Here is an 18,033-nt window from a genome sequence, read left to right as displayed (position 1 = left end):
GTTGCGAATTGCAACCAACAGCAGTTACGATGGCTGACAGGAAAAGATGTCGTCATCTGAGACAGCAGAGAGTAGCCAGTTAAGCAATGAGTTTTCTTTTCAAAGATAAAGTAAGAAATTATGTTTACTTAATTATTCAGTAAAATGATATGTTATTGCGAATATTATTGTTACTTGTTCATCATTGTGTCAGTGTTTTATTCGCTGACTTTAGCTAGCTTCTTTGCACGAAGAACAACATAGTGACAAAACGCTTTTGTCCGTTTAGGGCTACTGTAGAAACATGTCGGCGCATTTCAGTGTAAGGGGACCCGCGGTGTATTTAGATAGAAATGGCTCATTCTAAGGAAATAAAAACATAGCGGTTGAAAAAACTTTTTTTTTTTTTTTTTATCCGAAGCCAAATCAGATCACAGAAGGTTATTTAAAACACTCAGCTTGCGTTATAAAGTATGTATGGAGCAAAAACTTGGTTTTAATCTCATAAATTGTTGTGTATAAATGGTGTGGTAAACTTTCTTTTTTTTTTTCTTTTTTTTTGCTAACGTGCTAGCTAGCCCTAAGATGCACCTGCCACCTAGCTGTTATTTTTATGAAAATGTTTAAATAGGAATGTTTACTGAAATGTTTCTTTTTTCAAGAAGGGCATTTGATACAGTTTTAAATGTGAAGTGAGAACTTTGATAAAAGAAATTAAGGGATTGAAACAGCGTGAATAGCCAGTCGTTCGTTAGTAATTATACTGAAGACAAAAGAAAAGAATATTTAGAGCCATAACGGAGAGGTATACATAATGGAGAGGTGTGAATGTGTGCAGGGGAGACTGAAACTGAATGGGGCTCGTTTGCACCACAAAACAATAGACTATAGACTGAATGGATCCTTAGAAGATGACAATAAACATCAGTTTGCATTTTAGAGTCTAATCAAAATAAAGTCATAGAAATGATCTTGAAAAACATTTAACTAAATACAGAGTTTTAGACTTATCATCTTCAGATTTTAAATATAACATGGTCAGACACATGTTGCTTTAGCTGCAGTGCATTTCTAGTAGAGATGCGCGGATGGGCTATTATTTCATCCGCAACTGCATCACAAAAATCATCATCCATCCGCCATCCAGCCGCACCAACTTTTTTGACCAATTTTCAAAACTGCACCCGCCCGCCATCCGTTGATTTGTGTATACATATATTTTTCATTTGATTGGTTCAACCGCCCGCCACCCGCCCGAATTTAATTAAAATATTATTTTTCGTCACGTCATCCGCCCAATCCGCGGTTTATCCGCGGAGTCTGCGGCTGTAACCGCCAACCGCGCATCTCTAATTTCTAGATTGATACAATGCCAACTTCAATTTTATTTTCATGAAAATATTTCATAAAAATATATTTCTAATAACTTTACAAAACTTTACAGTAAACTGCCAAGTGTCAGCTTTCAAATGAGATCATATTTGTGCTTTTAGTGCAGAGGGTTCCTGAACTGTATCTTTTTTAGTTTGGGTATGCCATTTCTGCGGATTTTTCAAAAGTGGGGTCGCTGGCTAACAGGTTAAAGTACAACACTTATTTTGATGTTGACTAGCACACAAATATCTTGATAGTTTAAACTGTAGTGTGTTTTTCAATATTACATTTAAAGTTAACATTTTAAATGTACTAAATTGCAACTTCATTACAATTGTGTAATTACAAATATATTTAAATACATAACATACCAGGATCAACAGAAATTACATTTATGCTGGGTACACACCAAAAGATAATCGGGCTGATTTTGGGCCGATTTCCCCCCTTCCGACAATCCTAGCTATGTCCCGATTATCTTGATGGTTCAACAGATTATCTTATCAGATTTTCCCTTGGTGTGAGGTGTGTTAAGAGTGTCCGAACCTGCTCGGAAGAACGTCGGAGCCGCCCCGATCGCGAATCGTAAATATTCAACATGTTTAATATTTACGATCAGAAATCCTGATGTGTGGGGGGAACCCCGAGGACAAACGCGCGCACGTTCTGGAGATTATCACGTGAAACGAAACAATATCCAATCAGAAAGTGAGATGATGGAAGACGGTCATTCTCACACACACACGCACACATGCAGGAAGCTGAGTGTTATAAGGATTCAGTGAGGGATTAAATAGGCTAACTTTTTCTAAAGAGACAATAAATACAATAAAGAATAAATAAAGACAATAAAGAATGAATATATTTCGGTATAAAAGATTATATATAATGGTGGGTACAATGTTTTTTTTGTTGTTTTTTTTAATGTGAATTTTCTGTGAAAATCATTCCAAACACTATCATCATAATTTCTTCATGCATATCATCCGACATGCTTATTCTGAAGTCTCGCGAGGTTTTGCGAGATTTCCTGTGTTCACAGTCGAGAATCTGGTTGAAAATCTGTTTGTGTGTGGTGTGCTGTCTTTGTCACATCATGGCACACCACACACTATAGGAGCAAAATGCTTGAATCTAGGATTTTTTTGTCCTCATGTTTGTGGTCTATCACATTTTGAAAATCTTATAAGATGTAAAAAATCTTTTGGTGTGTACCCAGCATTAGTTTACCATAAAAGCTTGTCAGTATTCGGCTGTACACTTTAACCATAATAAGTAGGCAATAAAAGTAATTATGAAAGTGCGTTTAAAGTCTTACTTCAAGGGGTCATGACATATAGGAGGTCATTGTACTATAAAAATATCCTGTAAGTTTCAGAACTCAAAACTTCCTCATCAGTACAAAAACAGCTTTTCTTGAAACCAAGCTCAGAAAATGACTTGGTTTGGATTTTTCACATTATAACGTAATAGTGCGACGAAAGACCGCCTCTCGGAAGAAGAGCAACACCTACTTCTACATCATTGCCTCTTTAGCCCTGCCCACCGTGTCATGAACTAGTAAATACAAGACAGATGCAAATTATTATTATTTTTTATGTATGATATGTATGATATACATAGAATTTTTTATATACACAATAACTACACAAAAAAAAAAAAGCAATAAAAAGAAAGGGAATCACAAACATATTAAAAATTTATTTAGCCGCACCGATGTAATCATCTGACGTCATGCACGTGCACACAAATGACAATGTATATGTTCACTTTATTGAAAACAAAGGATACTATAAATAGACGAAAAGAACGACAGTGTGACAAACAATGCTACATTCATTCATAATTCCGTTGACATAAAACACCGTAAGCCATCCTTTGTCAATTATAACTGTGGTAACTTTATTTGCTACAACCAAGACTTATAAAACATATGTAATACACATACATGTTTCACATTGTTGGCAAATGTTTCAACTATGTAATGAGATATTTTTCAACATTGACAGTTTTCAAAACAATTTCACACATGGAATGGCAGTGACATTGAAAATGATTTAAATAGCAAAACTGTTACCCAATCATAGCAGTGCTTGGGTGTTTGGAAGAGAGGGTCAATAACAGGATAGATAATAACTTATTACTTCTAAATTATTATGTTTTTTTATGTAAAAATCTTGATGATAACATTATAAGTGAACCTCAGGGAACATACTGAACAAAATGCAGTTCATGACCCCTTTACTTAAGCAGCACAAAAAAGCTCTCTAAAGTTCAACTAATTGCATTTAATATACATTTTAACTAAAATACATATTCATTTAATTGCAATTATCATGAAATTAAGTTTCTGAAAACATATTCAGTACACATCGAAGTATAAACTTTTAGTAATTATTTTCTGTAATAATAACTCTTTTTGAATCTATGCTAAAGTGTGCTTATTTGTTTCCTTCAGCAAATGCAAATCTAGTTTTTTTTTGTGGTTCTTCTCCATAGTTTTCAGCAATTAATTCAGCTTGAACTTAATGTACAGTCCCCACCCAACTTTGCATACTGAATTGCAATGGACTTTTCTTTCTGGCATCTATTTATGCATCTATATAGCACAGGCCTATTACTATCGATCTCTCTTCATTTCTTCTATCATTGGTTTATTTCATTTTACATAGAACTTTAACACTTTTCTATTGCCTTGAAAGAATTGATATTTGTTTCTGGAAATGCAAATCTAGTTGTTTTGTGAAACGAATCCCATACTTTAAGCTTATAAGAAGCAGTAATATTTTCCAAACATTTTCCTTCCCAACTGCATTTCCTTTCTGAGAAATGAAACTTCAAGTGCACTCCAGGGGGAAAGTAGTCTTGCAATTTGTGCGAAGAATACTGAGTTCAACCATTGATTTTTTTTCAAAACTTCTTCCAGAGTTCCCAAGTCTGTTACTCTCACCAGTGCTTCAGGTTAAGCTGAGCTGACAGGCTGGAAACCAACATGTCGTCCTTTTGGCGGAGGGTCCCAGGTTTATGTTACCAGTAAATATCTGCAGAACCTTTGCATTGCTCATACTGTAAATCGGGAAAACCCGTAATCAGTCTAAATTATTACAAATTTAGATACTGCATCAAATACTGAATATAGAACTTGTCAGTCATTACATTATACATCTTAAAAGATGTCATAACCCTCAAGCAATGGTGGATGCAAACAGATGGAAGCTAAAATTGCTTGAGTCAAGTTCTATTAATAGTCTTCGTGAGAATACTCAAAACCGCCTTGAGGAAGTTCTGGGGGACATGGAGTTATACTGCATTCTTGTCTCTAGGGTAACAGTGTCCGCCTCACTTGTCTTTGGTTTCTCCTACACAGTGAGGCTATCAACATCTGTTCCTCCCAATATTCTACCCAGAGTTCTGGCCCTTCCTCATGAATGAAGAATCTGGGTCCTTTCACACTCCACCCCAAAAGCTCTAGTTCGTTTGCTTGGTGTGAAAAATTACATCTGGGATGTGGTACTTGCGAACTCACAGAATTGCAGAAGCAAACCACTGTTTGATGATGCATAATTGCAAAAACGTGTGGCCAAATAAAGCATCTCATGACTCTAGATAGGCAGTGCTGAATAGATTAACACATTAATGCGTTTGTTAGTTAAATAACGTGTTCCAGGAAATCTTTGTTCTTAGAGCCGCTCTGGTGCTCGAGAATGGAGAGCAAGTTTCATTCGATTCTCCAATAGGAAAGACAATCAATTTGAGTGAGAGGAAACATTTAAAAGCCATGAAATGAAAAATGGGCTTGCATTTATAGAAAGTTGAATTAATAAGAAACTGCTCTGCTTGGAATGTAACTGTGAAAGTCATATTTGTCCAGAAGAGCTAGGAAAAGTTTTCCAAAGGTCATATTTACTTTCACTGGTAAAAAAGTCATATGTAATTAATTCCCATTTAAAGCTGATGTGTGTAATTTGTTATGTTAAAATAGTTTCCCCTATTTTCAGCTTAATGTGCAGACAAGGTGTAATTTTAAGACCGGACTACCCATTTATCCAAACCAAAAAGTCCAAATAAAACTTTTTATTGACATTTAATTTGAAAATGTAACTTGCATAACAATTTTTATTTATTTATATATTTTTTGAAAAGCTTCAAATAGTCGATACTGAATGCAAAATAAGTTTAGGAAATGTCACGCCCCTTACCATAACCTTGAGTTTCAGCACATGTAACTCAACCAGGCCTTGGCACTTAAAAAAAAAAAAAAAAAAAAAAAAAGTTATGCCTTGGGTGGGAATTATTTAAATGAGGGATATTGTGACATAGTTTCCTGGAAGAGAACTCAATACCTACAATAGAGTTGTTTCAGGGAGTTCAGAAACGGTGTTTACTGATATAGAGAATAACTCCCTTTGAAGTGACTTTGTACTTTGTAACTTTGCAGTCTGTGATCATGCTCAAACATTACACACTAAAGAAATATGAAAATATAATTTTTTTCTTTTTAAATAATAATAATATTATTTATTTTTTCTTCTTCTTCTTCTTCTTCTTATTCCTGCAATTACATTTGGTGCTGCTTAAAATAAAAACAGCTGCTTTAAGAATATTTGGGTTAGTCTTGAATCCAAAATGTTATTATAATAATTCATAATTGTAATAATATACATTTCTAATAATTTTTTAGAGCATTTTGGTTTGCTGTAGTGAAGAAGAAAAAACACTGCAAAATGGCAACTTCAAGACCAAGCTGAATTCACTGTCCACTGTTTGCATCCGCAGTCAATCGAATCAACGCTCAATCAGTAAATGGTCATCCATATATGGCTAGCACTCACTGGGGGAACATTATATCACCTAATGAATATTCATGAGCCAGGTTTATAATGTCTCCCCCCTCCAATTTTCATTTCCAGGGTACCGACTACTCAGATTTTGGTATTGTGACAAACCTAGCTGTAATATGCTAGTATAAAGTACTTAAAAAAAAAAATGCTTATAAGACCTCCAAGATTTATTGTAACTCATTGCTGGATGCTGGATATGGACAGAAGGAATGGTGACAGTTATGTGCATTTATTCATGCTTTATTTTTTATTCATACACATATAAAAGGTTCCATTATGTAACTCTGGTTATCCAGACCACTCCCACAGCTGTATTTAGAGGATGCTGGACGGATGGAGTGAGACTTGAGGGCCGTGATATGAATAACCATGAGCATCACTGCAGTGCCATGGCGTCTCCTTACAGCTTCATGGGAGTGTTTGCACATCTGTCCAGGGCCTAGAGAAAGAGCAAGAGCCAGAATGAAAGAAAAGGGACGACAGGGAATGAGAAAGAAAGGCAGAAACAAACAAACAAAGATAATTAATAGCTTAAGTCTTGGCTGTGCGGGTCGATAGAATATCTCCCATGGTGCTTTGCTCACATATATCTCCATTCTGTCTCTGCATCGCAGTAATACAGTAGATGAGTAGGATGTCCAACTGAATAATCCTATTAAATGTTTCCCTGTGACTTAGGAATTCGGTTTTTTAAGGACAAACGAAAACATTTTCAATCATATTAGTTGCCTTTGTTCCAAAGATTGATCCCTAAGTGTAGGATCTTCAATTACATTGGGAGCCAAAAGTCTGAGATCACTTGATGGAAAATAATTTAAGTTAAACGTTGAATTGAAACATGATTTTTAGAATACCTTTGGATTTTTATTTTTATTTATTTATTTATTTATTTTATTTTATTGTTTAAATTAAGTTAATAATTTCCTATTCCTGTCATTCCCATTCAAATTTAAATTCTACTTCCCATGGGATGTGGCTAATTCACTTTCAAAATCCAACATATGATTTTGAAAGGAAGCTAATTCATCAGTTCTGAATGCTTAATTTCACAAATTTGATAAGTGACCTAGAAATAGGGCAGAATTTATATTTCTTCATTTTATATCATGTGTTTTTTAATTCAAAATACTAAAACTTTGTTTATATCCATGTACAGGGACGGATTATGGCGATGATGTGCCCCTGGGCACGGATGTCTCAAAAGGCCCCCTTCATCAAATTTTTCGACAACAGTATTGCACCTGTATGCCCCATCATACAGGATTAACAATGACACTAATACGCAGGGAGAGAATGCACACAATATTCTGTACTTTCACACCACAAATTGGTTTATCAACATACTGTACAACATACTGTACCACATACTCTGACATACTCTGACACACAAGCTTCTGACCTCTCCAAATCATATCACAGGAGAAAATTCCATGAATAATTTACATTTACATTTCTACATTTAGCATCGTTCACCACAGGCATTTAGCTTAGAACAAAAAAGTTGGTTTAACTTTACCTTAGCTGAGGGGGTATCTTTCCCGATTTCCTCAGAGAAAACGCTTCCACAACATCATCAAAATCCAGTTCCCTCACAAGATCGCATTCAATGGCCAGTTTTGCTTCTTAGTTCGCTTTTTACTCTTGCCATGAGAGAAAATGAACGTTCTCCTTCACAGTTGCTATTGGCAGGGTGAGGAAAAGCTTTAGGGCAACAATTGGGGAAAACCGAAGGCAGTCCATAATCAATAATTGTTTTCAGCATTTTTGATGGTGATCTGTCCGGCTCCATTGAAATGAAAGATCTGAACTGAATCAGCTCATCAGTTAAGTCATCAGGGTAAGCAGCAGAAAGGTTATAAAGGTTATGCGTTGTACTTCATGCTTATAAGACTGACATACACCTGTCACACTTAAAGCACTCCTCTCAAAGTGTTCAAATAGTTCTCGCTGAGCTGATACAAACTCATGCAATGATTCAAGCAGTCGCATCGCTGTTCGAAGGTCCATATCATTTTTTTGTAGACATAAACTGGTCACGTTGAATCGTTCGAGTATAGTATTCCAGAACTGCGCCATGAATGCAGTTTCCAGTTTGTCCATCTTTGCGCGCAGTCCCGATGCTTCGTTGCGTGTGTCCCTTTTTTCGTTCTCATCTGCAGCTATACTGTAGGCCTCTCTTATATTACTATAATTTTGCCAGAGAGCTTTTGGCCGAATCAACCCTACAGCTCCACCGAGTATTAGACAAATGCTTAAGTGTTAAGTTTGTCTTTTCGAACACTTTTGCCCATCGGCGAGTAGATGCAGAACAAAATGAATACAACGACTGTAGCAGACTAAAGTACTGTTCGACATCTGGACTGCTGTCTATACTGTTTACACCTACTAAATTCAATGAGCGAGCAGCACAAGGTATGTAATGGATCAATGGATGTATCCTGTTGTATATTGTGTTAACCCTGCTTATGTGACTACATGTCCCATGATGCACTTTGTACATGTGTTTCCGGATTTGTTCCGGTGTTATGTCAGTGATGTATGAGAGAGTAAACAGAGCAGTCACACTAAGTTTGTGTGTGTGTCATAATTGCCTGCATACGCCGTTATACTCTTCTAAAAGACACAATACAGTAAAGTGGCGACGAGGATCTTGTTAATCCGCGTGTGTGGTGTAAATGCGGAAATGAAGTGGCTTGACGGCGAGATTGCTGGAAATGAGAAATAATACGAGCCTGCTGCTAATCCACGTCTTAACTGACGAGGGGGAAGAAAGACAACGATTCAGATAAGTGACTGAATTGATTGAAAACGACAGAGAACGGCACAAAATGGCAGCAGTTTTTGGCAACATTGGTCCCTTTGATGAAAGTAGTGAGCAGTGAAGCTCTTACACAGAAAGATTTGAGTACTTTGTAGCAGCAAATGCTATTACTGAAGAGAAAGTTGTACCCACTTTTTTAAGTGTGATGGGTCCAAAGACATATACACTACTGCGTAACCTCCTGCAGCCAGAAAAACCGGGAGAGAAAACGTATGATCAAATAGTGGGCACTCTCAAAGCGCATTTCTCTCCAAAGCCCTGTCCAAAGCACAGCAACTGAGCTCAAACAGTAAAGTGTATAAGATGGAGACCGAAAAACAAACTGAAAATAAAGGCCCATGTTTTCGCTGTGGTAAGACGGGACACTCACCTGTTTCGTGTTGGTTTAAAGATGTGGAGTGCCGCAGCTGCAAGAAAAAAGGACACATTGAGCGTGCATGTAAAAATAAAACAGAAAAGAAGAAAAAAACGCAGCAGAAACCAGTATACAGAAGGAAGCAAAAGCAACGCGTGTTTGCAGTTGGCCAGGAAAACAAGGAGGTTACTGACACATCTGATGAGGAATTTCCTTTGCATGTGCTCACTGTCGCAGGTGGAACCAAGGCTTATAAGGTCACCGTGCTGCTGGAAGGACAGCCTGTGAAAATGGAGACTGACACTGGTGCTGCTGTGTCGCTTGTGTCGGATGCGGTTTACAGCGAAATACTGAGCCACCTGCCACTCACACCACCTGATGTGGTTCTTAATACTTAACCTGGGGAAGCGGTGACCATGAAAGGACTCACTCAGGTCACAGTTGAACTGAACGGACAAAAAAAAAACTGCCACTGTATGTGGTCTTAGGTGGTTACCCCTCGTTGATGGGACGTTCTTGGCTGGAGCAACTCAAGGTGGACTGGCCGGCCATACATATGATGATACCTAAAACACTGGACCTTGAAGGTATTCTCCAAAAACACAGTGATGTTTTCAAACTGGAGTTGGGCAGCATGGAGGGAATCAAGGTGAAATTGACTGTAGAGCCGGGAAGCCAGACAAAATTTTTAAAGGCCCGGCCCCTTCCATTTGCGCTAAAACCCAAGGTAGAGGCAAGCTTAGCTGAACTCATGAAGGAGGGTGTGCTGGAACCAGTCAGTGTGAGTAAGTGGGCAACACCCAACACCCAAAGACGGAGGCATAAGGATCTGTGGGGATTTTAAAGTCACTGTAAATCCAGTGTTGTCAGCAGAACAATACCCCTTGCCTCACATTAATGATCTTTTTGCTGGGCTGACAGGAGGGCAAAAATTCAGCAAAATCAACCTCAACCAAGCGTACCTGCAGATGCATGTTGAGGAGCAGTCCAGAGAACTTCTCACCATCAACACCCACAAAGGCCTATTTCGGTATAAACGGTTACCATTCGGAATTACTTCGGCTCCATCCGTTTTTCAGCGAGTGATGGATCAGATTCTGGCGGGCCTTCCAGGAGTGGTGTGTTACTTAGACGACATTCTAGTGACTGGTACTGATGAAGAGTCGCACTTACAACATCTGGATGCTACCCTTGAGAGACTGAAACAATACGGATTGAGAGTGCGCAAGGATAAAGGTGAATTTTTCCAGTTTTCAGTCGAGTACTTAGGCCATGTCATTGATGCCTCTGGTTTGCATACATCTCCATCCAAGGTTAAGGTCACTGTGGATGCTCCAGTGCCCGAAAATGTAAGCCAGCTGCGGTCTTTCCTCGGTTTACTAAATTATTATGGGCGTTTCATTCCAAACATCGCTACGCTGCTGGAACCTCTGCACAAATTGTTTTGTCATTAGAAAAATTGGAGGTGGACCTCTGAATGCCAGGAGGCATTCAAAAGAGTAAAGGAGACACTTTTAAGGTCAAATGCCCTCACTTATTTTGACCCTTCTCTTCCCATCCAGCTGGCCTGCAACGCTTCTCCATATGGTGTGGGAGCTGTCTTGTCCCACATCATGCCAAATGGTTAAGAGAGGCCGATCGCATTTGCTTCCAGGAGTCTGAGTAAAGCAGAAGCAAACTATGCTCAGATCGAGCGAGAAACGTTGAGCATTGTGTTTGGAGTTCGCAAGTTTTATCAGTACATCTTTGGAAGGAAGTTCACGTTGCTGACCGATCATCGCCCACTCACTGCAATTTTTGGCACACACCATGGCATTCCCTCTCTTGCTGCCAGTAGGATGCAAAGATGGGCTTTGTTGTTATCCGCTCACACCTATGATATCAAATATCGGAATTGCACGGAAATGCGGACGGTCTGTCCAGATTGCCTCTCGCTGACAGGATAAAAGAGGCACAAGTTGCGGAAATGTTCTACTTCAGCCAGGTGGAAAGGGCCCCAGTAACAGCTGTGCAAGTACGTAAGAGCACACGCAATGACCCTATCCTGTCCAAGGTCATGGATATCGTCATGACAGGAAAAGGGGAGAGTGATGACCTGGAGCTAAAACCATACATCTCTCGACGTCATGAACGTCATGCTTGCTGTGGGGAAGGAGAGTGATTATTCCCCCGGCTCTGCGCGAGCAAGTGCTAAAACAGCTGCATGTGGGACACTGTGGAATGGTCCGAATGAAAGAAATTGCCAGGAGTTACTTCTGGTGGCCAGGAGTGGATGGGCAAATTGAGGAAAAGGCAAGAACATGTACGTCATGCCAGCGCATACGTAATGTACCACAACTGGCACCGCTGCACCCAGGGGAATATCCAGAGAAACCATGGCATCGCATTCATGTTGATTTTGCAGGCCCAGTCGAGGACAAAATGCTGCTGGTTGTTGTGGATGCACACAGTAAGTGGTCTGAGGTGGCTATTAGAGATGCGCGGATGGGCTATTATTTCATCCGCAACCGCATCACAAAAATCATCATCCAGCCGCACCAACGTTTTTGACCAATTTTCAAAACCGCACCCGCCCGCCATCCGTTGATTTGTGTATACATATATTTTTCATTTGATTGGTTCAACCGCCCGCCACCCGCCCGAATTTAATTAAAATATTATTTTTCGTCACGTCATCCGCCCAATCCTTGGCTGTAACCGCCAACCGCGCATCTCTAGTGGCTATCATGAAATCTACCTTAGCTGAAAAGACAATTGAGAAACTGGGAGAAATTTTCAGTAGATTTGGACCTCCAGTGCAATGGCCCCCAATTTACATCTCACGAGATGGCCACATCTCTACAAACAAACGGGGTGCAGCATATCACGTCATCACCTTACCATCCTGCAACAAATGGGTTAGCAGAAAGGTTTGTCCAAACCTTGAAACATGTGTTGAAAGCTTCACTCGGGCAGGGGACATTTCATCAATGCCTTCATAGCTTCTTGCTGTGCTATCGCAGTACTCCGCACGCAACTACCAAAGGGTCACCAGCGTCTTTGTTGTTCAATAGAGAGCTCAGGACAAGCTTTGAGCTGCTTAAACCAGCAACACTCAAAGAAATTGTCTTACGACAGCAAAAGAATCAGGTACAGCGACGAAACCTGCGAGCCAAGGACAGAACCTTTTCGATAGGCTCACCAGTGCTGGCCCGGAACTATGGTGGTGGTCTGAAATGGGTTCCGGCTACTGTGGAGGCTCAGACAGGTCCAGTCTCGTATAAAGTCAAAACTGCTTGGAATTTTTCTTGGAGGAGACACACTGATCAGTTGCTTAAGGGAGCCAACGCATTTACGGATCTTCCCGAAGTCGCGGATATCACTGACCAAATTAGTGACAGTACGCCAGCTCCTGAAGTACTCACCACTGAGCCTACCAAGACCTCAAATTGTCCATCTGTAAAGGAACAGGCATCACCTGTTGTACCGACAGAAAATGGAAACCAAATAGGCCGCCGATACTTAGTTAGGGAGCGGCACCCACCTCAGTGTTTCTTGGATTACACTTAGTTAGGAGTTACCCTTATTGTTTCGGGGCAGAAAAATCCCCAAAAGGGTCAGCTAGGGTTTGAGGTAGTCTACCCTCACTCCCAGGGAATTAGTTGTGTTCATATACATAAGGAAATTAACAAGAAGACTGAATGTCAAAAGAGAAGTTGAATTTCATAAATTCATGACTACTGATTAGGGCTGTAATCTCCCAGTCGATTAGTCGATTATTTGGTCGAAACATTCTGGCTCGACCAAAATTCTGATTGGTCGATTTTTTGCCGCGTTCATTTCATCAGGTGGAAAGCACTAATTGCTAATGGGGGTGTTTTCAGAGCACCCGTTTCACAGGTAACAGTCTGTCTTCAGAACACCCCCCTTGTTTTCACTTCTTTTGGATTAGCCCAACCCACTGGAGAAGAGAGACAGATTGAAGAAAGTAGGCTACTAGAAGGTTTGCTGAATATTATTTATTTGGCTGCACAGAGCGGCTGAAATGACAGTGTCTGTCAGTTAGTATAATACATATGACAAAAACAATTGTCTAAATTATGTTGCATATTCCTCAAAAGTTCTTGTGATGATATCACTTGTTGACAACATAGTACTATTTTCGGAAATCATAGGCTATGATATTGCAGGTGCACGTGATGCAACGCTGTCAGAGCCGACAGACTCGTGTGTCATTTCAGTGCAAAATAATTGTGTGTCATGTCAGTCAAAAACGATTTAATATACTGCAAATAGCCTTCTAGTTTTTTATGTTTATTTATAATTCATTTAGGCGGACATCAAGTCTACCAAGTACTGCGCACAGTGCGCAGCTAATTAATTTAAAGTTTTTTTTCCTAATGTAATTTTTAGTCGAAAATTTCAGGACTTCAGTCGACCAAGATTTTCTTTGGTTGATTACAGCCCTACTACTGATATTAGTTTAATTTGTAATCTTTGTGTTACCTCAAAGAGTTAGGGGGAAGGAGATGTTGTATATTGTGTTAACGCTGCTTATGTGACTACATTTCCCATGATGCACTTTGTACATGTGTTTCCGGATTTGTCCGGTGTTATGTCAGTGATGTATGAGAGAGTAAACAGAGCAGTCACACTAAGTTTGTGTGTGTGTCATAATTGCCTGCATACGCCGTTATACTCTTCTAAAAGACACAATATATCCGTTTTATGTGAGCCTGCAGTCCATTGTATCTGCCCGACATATTACTTGCATTATCGTACGATTGGCCTCTACAGTGTAATATGTCCAAGCCAAGGTTGTTTACCATTTTAATGACGTAATCACACAAACTCTCACCTGTGTGACATGAAATGGGCTCAAAAGCTATGAATCATTCTAGTACATTCCCTTTCTCATTGACGAATCTGAAGATGAATGTTAACTGGTCTGTGTGGGACAAATCTGGTGTTGAATCAACGATGACTGAATTCATTCGCGATTAGTTGTTTTGTTTTTTTTCTCCCAATACATCAATAAACTCCTCACATATACTTGATGGCAAATAAGATACAATTCCCCTTCCTTTTTGGCCGCGTGTTTTAATATGCTCCGATAGAAAGGGGTCAAAATTAGATATCAGCTCTAAAATTCCTAGATAGATCCCTCTCTCCTGCAGTTTGTTTGACCAGAGCTGAGTTCATCGCCTGAGTGTTTTTAGATCTATGCAATAAGGCTAGCATACAGGACATATGACCTGGGCTCCTCTCATGTTCAAAAATCCGTTCTGGGTGCTTCCAGTCACTGAATCCGTCTGTAAAGGCGTGTCTTTTGGATGAGAAACGTTTGCAAGAATAGCAGAACACCTGTCCCGTTGATGGAGAATATAAAAGCCACTCTCGTGACACAATCTGGCCGTTTGATTAAGTGAGTGTGTAATAAATCATTTTAAAATTTAAAATATAATTTTAAAATCATTGGTAAGGGAGCGAGTCTTGCCACCCAGACCGCTATCCCTTACGGAAGAAGTATATTTTGAGCTTCGGTTATGGAAAGCGGAAGCCCCTCTGTTAATAAGAATACTTCTCACCGAATCCCTTTTTATATCTCCCCACAGTGCTGGGTCGTTGTTTGTCTCCCAAAACAGGTGGTCATCATCTGTCTTACTCTTAGTGTGATCATCCTGACATGGTGATGGTGACGGTGGCTGTGGCGGCGCCAGCGGCTTGTAGTAATCACAGGCCGGCCAGTATCACTGCTATCACAGTTAGTTGTGCTAGCACTTGTTGTTGTTAGCATCAGCAGTGTTTGCATTTAAAAAAAAGCTGGAGGTTGTTGGTAGCTTTTGTAGCTATTGAGCTTCTCTTGCTTCTTTGTCCTTTTTTTGCTTTCTTTTCATTGATCCACTTGGTTGTGGTTTTAAACTCACTTTTGTTTTGTTTTTCGAGTGACCGTCTTCTACGCATGACTTTATATTACGCAATGATTTTCACTCGCCTCTAGATGTCCCTCTCAACAGCGCAGCAATACATTCAAATGATTTATTTGATTTATTTACCAGTTAATACTTTGCAACTGCAAAAAAAAAAATCACATTATTCCACAATATTCAAAACAATTTTACTGAAAATAAAATAAAAATAATTATTATTATTTGAAAAGAATGTACACAGTACATTTGACAGGGCCCCCTGCTGGCCCAGTGCCATAGGCAAGTGCCCAGTAGGCCCGTGCGTTAATCCGTGCCTGTCCATGTATGAATAAAAGAAATCCCAGATTTTTAACATGGTCTCAGATTTTTGGGCCCTATACTGAAGGTGTTTATGAATGAAAGGATATTTGTGTAGCATTGCCTGCTTGGAGCAATTCCTTCATAATTCATGGCAACAGATGAATAAATAATGCAGATGATAGAGCAGTGGTGTACCACAGAGAGCAAAGGGACTGAGCATGGTATCTTACACCTCGTAGAATCTCTGCATGATAAGGCTGATAAATAATGCTTACTTAATGTAATATAATATGTGATGTACACAGAATTCTCTCAGTTATTTATAGCTGGCTGCAGTGAATCAGAGACAAATTGAATGGGTAAAATGCAGTTACTTGTGTTGATCTTCTGGGTTTGTGTTGATCTAGGTTTTCTTTTAGTTCATTGTGAATTATTGTTCCATTTGATTTTTGCATGGTTGCTGGATTGAAAGCATATGGAAAAGAAGAATAACTGCAAAAGTAGAGTAAATTATTTAGATATCAATAGTCACCTTTTTCTAACCATTAATCAGCAAATCTTTTTTTTTTTTTTATCTCTTTTGGAGGAGGCACGGCCTCCCTTGTCTCCTCAGAGAAAACGGCCAGAGTAAAGATATTGTTACATTGAGGGTCCGTAGGCTATGGATGTTTGATTACGGTGACCATATACTAACCTTAGTCCATACATTTTAAAAGATGGGCATGAAGAGCTGCCTCTTTGCTACATAATGTCTGATCATCTTATGATTTGTTTATCATTCCCTGTACAGACTCAAGCATACCTTTTGAGCGCAAGACAGCACTCTTCAATTCCAGACCCGAAGGCATTCCCGACTTTTTTTTTCTGCCCTGACCAGCACATGATTCAATTCAGTCTTCAGTCCTGCCTCCAGGGAAAAAGCTGAAAAACACTATGTTTGTGAAACGCCTTATTGTTTTTCTCCTCTGTCTTTTATGCTGTTTTCAAAGGAGGGCTTTGCGGCATCTTAACCCTGTATCAATATCAGTTATTTGCTTGTAATGTCTGTAACCGAGTGTGTTATCTAATACCGCAGTAGGTTCACGCTAATCAAATGAACACGTTTGTGTGCGATAAGTAGCCTACCTCACAAGATCATCCGAGGCATTGATGGGAAACATACTGCACCGGTTCTCTTTGTTGACTCTACTTCAAGCAGGACCTCATTCGATATTTTCAATATCTTCTGGGTTCCAGTAATGGGCCAAATTTATAATGCGCTTGCTGCTGAGGGACCTTGAAGGGTCGAATTCTGAAATGAAGGAATAGATTTGGAGAGTTTTGAAAGGTGCCAGTAGCATACATCACCATGGAAAATGGTTGCCCAGTGGTGCTGTGGAGTTGACTTGGGCCACCGCTGAGTGATGAGCAATCTTCAGTCGCAGCATGGCACAATAACAAAGTAAACAGCCTATGCTGCTCTCAGCATACATAAATCTACAATATTTGATAAATAAGATTTGCCTGCTGTAATTGATTCCATGTGGAGATCCAAATAGAAACCTCTGAGGCCTTGGTAAATCTAATCAAGAGGGAGGTTAGTCATATGGTGAGTTACCTAAGGCTTTGTAATAATGGATCAATAATTATAACCTTCATAATTACTGGAGACAAACATGTAGATTATTATATATAGTGCTCAAGATTCAGTCTGACATTTACTCTCCTCTGAGATTCTGCTCAGGCTGTTCTCAGAAACCATGCATGCCTCATTCCAGGCAAGGTGCAAATGCAGTACGGATTCTGTTGATAAAAGTGCCCGGCTAAAAGGGATTTTTGAATTAAATATATATATATATATATATATATAGTTAGATATCCCAGTTGACGTTGTGGATTGCTGGGGTTCTTTATCATTGTGAAGTCTGTGGGAGTTCTTGAGGAAAACATGATAGACATCCAGTCACTCGTGAAAATGCGACTCTGTCTGGGTTTACCGTGTTCGATTTAAAAGGGACGACAGAGGCATAAAGTCTCAAATCCTAAGACAAAACTTTTGCTTCAAGAAAGAAGACAAACAACTTTTTTTCCTCCATTGTGTGCTACTTTATAAATGTAGAAATAATGAATCAGCTTCTTTTTCTCTAGTGAAAATATAAATTGGGACAATAGAAAATCTTTATGATTTGAAATGAGCTATTTAAGTGAATGTTTCACGGAGAAATGAAAATTTACTCGCCTTTAATTAGAACTTTTATTTCTGTCTGTTAGAAAGGGTTAGGAAGACTTGGAATATAGCGCATAACTATACGTTTTTTTTATGATACCTGATTTCTTGTCCTTTTTGACGCTTCTCTCTATTGTAATTGAATGGAAACATTGTTCAGAATTCTCTTTTCTTTTTTCCACAGACAATAGACAGTCATACTGGTTTGAAATGAGATGAGGGTGAATAAATGATGACAGAATATTTAT

The 18,033-nt window shown here is 39.2% G+C and overlaps 1 protein-coding gene across 4 annotated transcripts in view; it reads left to right on the top strand.

Moving 5' to 3' along the window:
* The window catches only part of grm4 (glutamate receptor, metabotropic 4), a 163,813-nt gene that overhangs the window by 95,506 nt on the left and 50,274 nt on the right, over positions 1 to 18,033 (top strand). The gene's annotated exons all lie outside the window — the stretch shown is intronic.

This window comes from Rutilus rutilus (assembly GCF_951802725.1).
Source record: "Rutilus rutilus genome assembly, chromosome: 12".
NCBI classification, from domain to species: domain Eukaryota; kingdom Metazoa; phylum Chordata; class Actinopteri; order Cypriniformes; family Leuciscidae; genus Rutilus; species Rutilus rutilus.
Note: the sequence above shows the minus strand (reverse complement) of the source record. Positions and strands in the feature narration are given on the sequence as shown.